The sequence below is a fragment of the Gossypium raimondii genome, chromosome 5 (assembly GCF_025698545.1).
Source record: "Gossypium raimondii isolate GPD5lz chromosome 5, ASM2569854v1, whole genome shotgun sequence".
Classification (NCBI taxonomy): Eukaryota; Viridiplantae; Streptophyta; class Magnoliopsida; order Malvales; family Malvaceae; genus Gossypium; species Gossypium raimondii.
In genome coordinates this window covers 44,098,777-44,106,868 of record NC_068569.1, presented here as the reverse complement: position 1 = coordinate 44,106,868, position 8,092 = coordinate 44,098,777, and the positions used below count along the sequence as shown (strand labels likewise).

At 45.0% G+C, this 8,092-nt stretch overlaps 1 pseudogene; it reads right to left on the bottom strand.

Moving 5' to 3' along the window:
• Positions 1 to 7,709: 7,709 nt before the first annotated feature.
• LOC128041497 (5.8S ribosomal RNA) lies at positions 7,710 to 7,860 on the bottom strand (annotated as a pseudogene).
• Between the last annotated feature and the right edge of the window lie 232 nt (positions 7,861 to 8,092).

The window sequence follows — 8,092 nt, the reverse complement described above, 5'->3', positions numbered from 1 at the left end:
TATTGAATTGTACGTGAATTAAATGGAAATTGCTAGTGATAGGATTTGAATTGTGAGCATGATAAATTGTGAATTGAATAAAAAGAAATGAAGCATTAAATTGCATGAGTATGTATCGGGCCTCATAGGCTCTATTTATTATGAATATAATGTTTTTAGGATATATTGTGAAGAATTATTAAAGCATGCTAATAATTTGAAAGTTTTTATTTAGATGAAATTTTATAACTCGGTTCAATACATTTACAAGTGTATGTGTTCTAGTAATGCATTGTACCTTATTTCGGTGTCGAATACGGGTAAGGGGTGTTACAAGGAATATACCAATTTGGGTGAGAAAAATGGCTTGAAAAATAGCCTATTTTCATCCAGAGGCAGAGACACGGTCGTGTTTCTCAGCCATGTGTGACACACAGTTAGGTGACACGACCATGTGTCCCTTGTAGCTTTCAAAGGGTTGCAAGTTAGGCTGTTACACGGTCTAGCACATGGCCTAATGCACAGGCATTTGGGGTTACTTCGAAGTGTACACAGCCTGACACATGGGCATGTGACTTGGCCGAGTGAGACAAGTCAGTGAGTTACACAGGCACGAATATGGGTTGGGACACGGTCGTGTGTCCCTACTTCAAATGCCCACACGGCCTAAGACACAGGCATTTCTTTTGGCTGTGTGAGTCACACGGCTTGGCCACACGGCTGTGTGACCCCTACAATTTTGAAAATTTTACTATTTTTTGAAAAATTCTCTAAGTTTTTTATTTAGTCCCAACTTGTTTCTAACAAATATTTAAGGCATCAAGGGCTTGTATATGGGACAATATGTATGATTTGACTTGGTTTTAATGTGATTATTGATATGTTATAAATTGTTTGAAATTTTTTCCGTTTGTATTGTAAACTCATGTAATGCTCCGTAACCCTATTTTGGCGACGGATACAAGTTAGGGTGTTACATTTCTTGGTAACAGAGCTACGATTTAGTCGATTCTCAGACTGAACACAGTGTGTACGAGTCTAGCTATACATGCCATTATATAATCTGTGATAGTGTGATATCTCCTAACCGTTTTAAAACATGTTTTCATATAGAAGTAGGGAGTAATGCTCAAGCCTCCATTCATGGAGTAGAATCGAGCTATACAAGGCCCTTATCTAAGGGCCAAGAAGGAGAGGCTAAAGAAGCCTTCTTCAAGATGATGAATAAATGGTTCACCAAGTTTGTATGGACGAACCCGACTACTAAAGAACCTCCACCCCTCCTGCTCCCCAACCGATTCTCGTTATTCCTCAAGGCATAGAACCAATCCGAGTTAGTAAGCCACCTGTCGATAATATTCGTAAGTACGAGGCTGAGGAATTCTGAGCTACTACTAAACATGATCCTGAGAGAGCTGAATTCTGGTTAGAGAATACAATCAGGGTTTTTTATGAGCTATTTTGTTCACCGGCTAAATGTGTTAAATGTGCAGTATCTTTATTCAAAGATTCAGCTTATCAGTGGTGGAATACATTGATTTTAGTTGTGCCAAGAGAGCAGATCACTTGGGAATTTTTCCAAACCAAGTTCTGAAAGAAATATATTAGTTAGAGATTTTTGGATCAGAAACATAAAGAATTTTTAGAGCTCAAACAGGGCCATATGACTGTATCAGAGTACGAGTGAGAAATTATCAGATTGAGCAAATATGTCTAGGAGTGTATTTCGACTGAGACTGCTATGTCTAAAAGATTCAAAGAAGGGTTAAACGAAGACATAAAGCTTGTAGTTGGAATTAATAAGCTGAAAGAATTCGTTGCACTGGTTGACAGAGTGCATAAGGCCGAGGAACTGAGTAAAGAGAAAAGACACGTTGATTTTGAAGCTAGAGACTTGATAAAGAGATTGATTGGAAAGTCATATCAGTCAGCATCAAAGAAATCAAAAGAACATTATAACCGTTCTACAGCTTCTGTGGGTTATTCTTGTAGAGACAGAGGTACCCGATGTTCAAGTCCAAAACCTTAAGCTACATCTGTAGCAAGTGTAGGTAGTGTCAGAGTTGTTAGGCCCGAGTACAAGCACTGTAAGAAACCACATTATGGTGAGTGTCTATTAAAGAATGGGGCATGTTCTAGGTGTGGTTCCTTAGACCACTATATTAGAAATTGCCTAGAGAAATCTGCGAAAGAGGACGTTCAGACCACGAGGTCGAGCAATATTGCTGCGAGAGGTAGACCACCTCATAATCCTGGAAATATGAGTGGTAGTTGTGGTGAAACAAAAGATTCTGCTATGAGATTCGAGGCACGAGCACTAGCTGAGGCTTATGCTATTCACGCACGAGAGGATGCTTCTACGCCAGATGTTATTACCGGTACTTTCTCTATTTTTGATATTGATATCACTACTTTGATTGATCCAGGAACCACTTATTCATATGTGTGCATGAATTTAGTGTCTAGTAAGAATTTAATTGTTGAGTCCACTGAATTCATGGTTAAGGTATCGAACCCCCTAAGTCGGTATCTACTAGTTGATAAATTCTTCAAGAATTGTCTTTTAATGACTTGGGGTTATAGTTTTCCAACTGATTTGATGTTGTTACCGTTTAATGAAATTGATGTGATTTTTGGCATGGATTCGTTAACTCTACACGACGCTGCATGTATTGAATCAGATAGTTTGAGTGGGTTTCCTATTGTTGTATTAGCTACGTCAGCACATAAATATGTGAAAAAAGGTTATAATGCTTACCTTGCTTGAGTGTCAGAATTGAAGCTTGAGTCAATACTATTGGTTTGTGAGTATCTTGATGTATTTCCGGAGGAGTTACTTGGATTACCACTGATCAGAGTGGTTGAGTTTGCTATTGAACTGGTATTGGGGATGTCATCGATATTGATAGCACCTTACAGAATGGCTCCTACTGAGTTAAAAGAGTTGAAAGCACAGCTGTAAGAATTGACAGATAGGGGTTTTGCTCGGCCCAGTTTTTTACCTTACGGTGCACTGGTTCTTTTCGTTAAGAAAAAGAACAGATTGATGAGATTGTGTATAGACTACCGTCAGCTCAATAAGGTTAAAATCAAGAAAAATATCCCCTACCTCGTATTGACGATCATTCGATCAGCTGAAAAGTGCCACCGTATTCTCAAAGATTGATCTTCGTTCTGGCTATTATCAGCTACAATGAAAGATTCAAATGTACCGAAAACTGCGTTCAAAACCAGGTACGGACATTATGGTGTTGAATTATGTTTTCCAACCCATGAGCTAAATCTCTTAGTGTTCAAATTACTTTGATGAAACTTTTATTTTTTCTTTAATGGTTGAAGCATGAATCTACATTAGTATATGAAAGTTTCAGTGTTGGTACTAACCAGTTTTAGACATTGAAACCTCAGTGAATATAACAATGGCAGTAAAGTACAAAACACTTATAGAATGGACATGAAAACGAAAGACATACCCTTTTCGTCATGGGCCATGAAACATCAGTAAAACACCATAACCTACAGCAATCGTGATGGAGAGAAAAGAGCACAGCACCACGGAAAAAGCAGGTAAACCAAAAATTCAACGAATCACCGTTCATTCATCCACCGCCACAATTACCATGCGGCTCCTCCTAATATAACAGGTACTGATCAAAGGACTAATTGCAGTGCAAATTGAGCAGACGAAAAAAATCCAAGAATGAAAAACTTATGAATGTTAAGAGAATTTCAAATAGAAACAGAAATAATTTAAAGGACTGAAATAGCACAAATAACGTAACATAAATCCTACAATGGAAATTGACAAACAGAAAGGAATGAAAAACTGTAACAGAAAACCTACCGGAAAAATAAAAGAAAAAGAAAGCATTTTGAATGATTGTGTAGAATTGGAGGGATGTCAAATTTTGGGAGGGATTAGAGGGGGGATCTGTGAATTTCACAATTGAAACGGTGCGTCGTGGAAACAATTGAAACGGTGCGTGGTGAAATCAATTGAAACTAAACGGTGAGTTTTGAATTAGTAATTCATCAAGAGTTTATGTTTTAGCTTGGAAAACTTTGAAAGGCCATAACTTTTGACTCGGTTGTCCGATTGAGACGATTTTTTTTATTTCGAATAACTTTTCGAGGCTCCCGCACATCCGAGCCACTAAGGTGCCGATGCGGCTCGGGGCTCCAGCACATCCCAGCACCAAGGTGCCGATGCGGCTCGAGGCTCCCGTACATCCAAGCACCAAGGTGCCGATGCTGCTCGAGTCTCTCGCACATCCGAGCCACCAAGGTGACGATGGTGGTCGAGACTCCCGTACATCCAAGCACCAAGGTGCCGATGGTGCTCGAGTCTCCCGCATATCCGAGCCACCAAGGTGACGATGGTGGTCGAGGCTCCCGCACATCCAAGCACCAAGGTGCCGATGGTGCTCGAGGCTCCCGCACATCCGAGCCACCAAGGTGCCGATGCTGCCATGTGCTCCGGCATGACCAAGGGCCCAAGGTGCTGGAGGCTCTTGTTCTGAAAGGGGAGGGACCGGGACAACTCGCTGCATCGTTTTCTATATGCCAGGATGGATCGCCGGAGCGCCGCCGGATGGATCACCGGAGCACCACCGGGAACCTAACCGGCGGTGGGGGGGCCCCGACGTCCGGGCATGAGATGGGCGTGGGCAGTGCCCTGGACAACCCCTGTGCGCTCAATATCACTTCCCCGCTAAAGAGCTAAAAAAACTTGGTCAATGCACTACCAGGCGACATTCTTTTTTTTGACAGTAAAGCTGGCATTATGGACTAACTATGAACCTTGGCAATGTTAGATACAATACATGCACAACAAAAAAGAGAGCAAATAACTAGGAATACAACATTAATACAACATTTGAAAACAAGACCCAAAATTTGTGGTAAAAAGGTGATAAGAGGGTTCAATCGGACCAAGCAGAGCTCTCACCATCGATATTTGGTCGCAACAAGCACTTCCTCATACTTCTCAATTGCATTGTCCCGGCTCAAATCTTGCTTCATTCCCGTATTTGCAACCCTTCCCAACTTGTTTTATCTGGCGATATGTCAACAAACAGTTACCTAATGCATGTATCAACTTGCTTGCATCCTTTGTCGAATGTCCACCCGACCCAGACTCTTCAAGCAGATTGAGCTAACTGACTTTGTGTCTCTCGGTCCACCATTGCATGGACAACCGGTATTGTTCCATAGTTCATAGCATATAGTTGGTTTAGACAAAGAAGGTTCAAATCTTGATGGCATGAGTAAAATATCGACCCTTATTTGTTATACGGTGAGTCGTCTTTCTGGAAAACCCTACCCATCCTCTTACTTTGTCATGATGTTCGTTTTCAAGCTGTCTAAGCATCTGTTCTAGGTCAGTCTGCGGTGCCTAACATGACTAATTGCACATCTTGGCCTATCATCCGTGGAATTGCCTCGGTAATTAGATCAACACCTTTTGTTGATCTAGTCTCCCGATAAAGCCGAAAGCGATGGGACATCTTCGTGAGCCGGCAACCCGAGCTCCTTTTGTAGTGCCTTGCATTTAGGTTTACTGGGTTTGCGGTGTTTCAAGGAGTAGTTAGTATAACCATCGGTTTGAGGTGAATATCGTATTGAATTCCATTCCTTTGTATCGATTCCATTGACTATTCCCTCAACTTCCAATCATTTTCGTTTATGATCTGTGCAAACCCCAACCACCTTCTGCAGTTTTAAGCTCCCAAGAATATCCATGGCTAACGGTGACTACTCGGTCACCGTCTTTAGTCCGACCACAAAGATATTGAAGTGATCACCTCCAATCAGATCATATAACTTGAAAAGGTCCATGTAGTGTTCTGGTAGATTGACATACATGTGTCTGAAACAGGGTCATTTTTTTTTAGGTTCCATACGTCTGAAACAGGGACACTTTTTTTAGCCCAACGCTTCCGCACCAATAGGGGCCAAAGTTGTGGATGGTGCTCGAGGCTCCCACACATCCGAGGCACCAAGGTGCGGATGGTGCTCGAGGCTCCGGCACATCTGACCTCCTAGGTGCCGATGCTGCTCGAGGCTCCGGCGCATCCGAGCCACCAAGGTGCCGGTGCTGCGCAAGGCTCCCGCGCATCCGAGCCACCAAGGTGCCGGCTGTGGGGAGCTCCTCAACATGTCTGAAACGGGGACAGTTTTTTTTGGGCCAATTCCACTTAGCGACTTAGTGTTTTTAACTGAAAATTTTGTTGTTGGCCCAAAACAAATACAAGAAGCCGAATGTTGGGTCCATGAAATATGGCATGATGGCACGGCAGAAAATTGAACAAGTCACCAACAGTGGGGAGCTCGCACCCGCACCAGCAAGGCCCCCGTTGTGCCATGTTCCCAGAAGGGGGCTGCACGGCCAAGTGTTTAACTAACTCCTTACACCAAGTCCCCCACCTGGGAACCCCAGGGTCGGGTCGTGTAAGAGAACGAGGAGGGATCGGATCGGCGATAGGAGAGGGACGAATCGAAGCGACAAAGCGCTGAATCTCAGTGGATCGTGGCAGCAAGGCCACTCTCAAGCTGGGCTTTTGGTACGACAGGGTCCGCCGCTGAGGACGCTTCTCCAGACTACAATTCGGACGCCGATGGCGACCGATTCTCAAGCTGGGCTTTTCCCGGTTCGCTCGCCGTTACTAGGGGAATCCTGGTAAGTTTCTTTTCCTCCGCTTATTGATATGCTTAAAGTCGTGGGTAATCCCTCGACGACAGGGTCGCGATCGAGCACGAATCCTGCGATGAAAGGGTTTAAGGGTCTCGATCGACTAACGCGCACGACTCTGAGTGAGGTTGGTTACAGCATTACCACCGATCGTTGCAACGATGATGTCGTTGAGGACTCAAATTTAGGCCAACCGCCGGCTGTGAGCGCACGAGAGGCCAATTTCTGCCCGCGGTCCAACCGAGGCTCGAGGGCTCATGGTTGGATGGGGGGCGATGATGCGTGACACCCAGGCAGACGTGCCCTCGGCCTAATGGCTTGGGGCGCAACTTACGTTCAAAGACTCGATGGTTCACGAGATTCTGCAATTCACACCAAGTATCATATTTTCGCTACGTTCTTCATCGATGCGAGAGCCGAGATATCAGTTGCCGAGAGTCCGTTCCCCATCTGCTTCCTTCCCGACAATTTCAAGCACTCTTTGACTCTCTTTTCAAAGTGATTTTCATCTTTCCCTCGCGGTACTTGTTCGCTATCGGTCTCTCGCCCGTATTTAGTCTTGGACAGAATTTACCGCCCGATTAGGGTTGCATTCCCAAACAACCCGACTCGTAGACAGCGCCTCTTGGTGCGACGGGCTCTCACCTCTCCGGCGCCCTTTCCGAGGACTTGGGCCGGTCCACCGCGGACGCTTCTCCAAACTACAATTGACGCCGATGGTGACCAATTCTCAAATTGGGCTTTTCCGGTTCGCTCGCCGTTACTAGGGAATCTGGTAGCTTCTTTTCCTCCGCTTATTGATATGCTTAAACTCGGCGGGTAATCCCACCGACCTCGATGCGAAAGGGTTCAAGGGTCTCGATCGGCGAATGCGCACGACTCGAGCGAGGTTACTTGACATTACCACCGATTGTTGCGACGATGATGTCGTCGAGGACTCAAATTTAGGCCAACCGCCATTTGTGGCGCCTCGGGCGTAATTTCGCCCGCGGTCCAACCGAGGCTCGAGGGCTCATGGTTGGATGGGGGCGACGATGCGTGACACCCAGCAGGCGTGCCCTCGGCCTAATGGCTTGGGCGCAACTTGCGTTCAAAGACTCCATGGTTCACCGGATTCGCAATTCACACCAAGTATCGCATTTCGCTCGTTCTTCATCGATCGCGAGCCGAGATATCTGCTGAGAAGTCATTTTGTATATTTTACGACGGAGAACAACATCACCAAGCACCGACACACGTGAATCGCGGCGACGGCAGAGCGTGCCCTTTTTTCGTTTCGATTCCTTGGCGCGATTCGCGCCGGGGGTTTGTTCGTTTTGCCTCGAAGAGGTTGATCCCGACATCTCACCGGACCCGATGGGCAAAGGGACGACGAGATCGACCGCTTTGAGACACGGGGGTGGCGAGAGGCGAGGATGCACC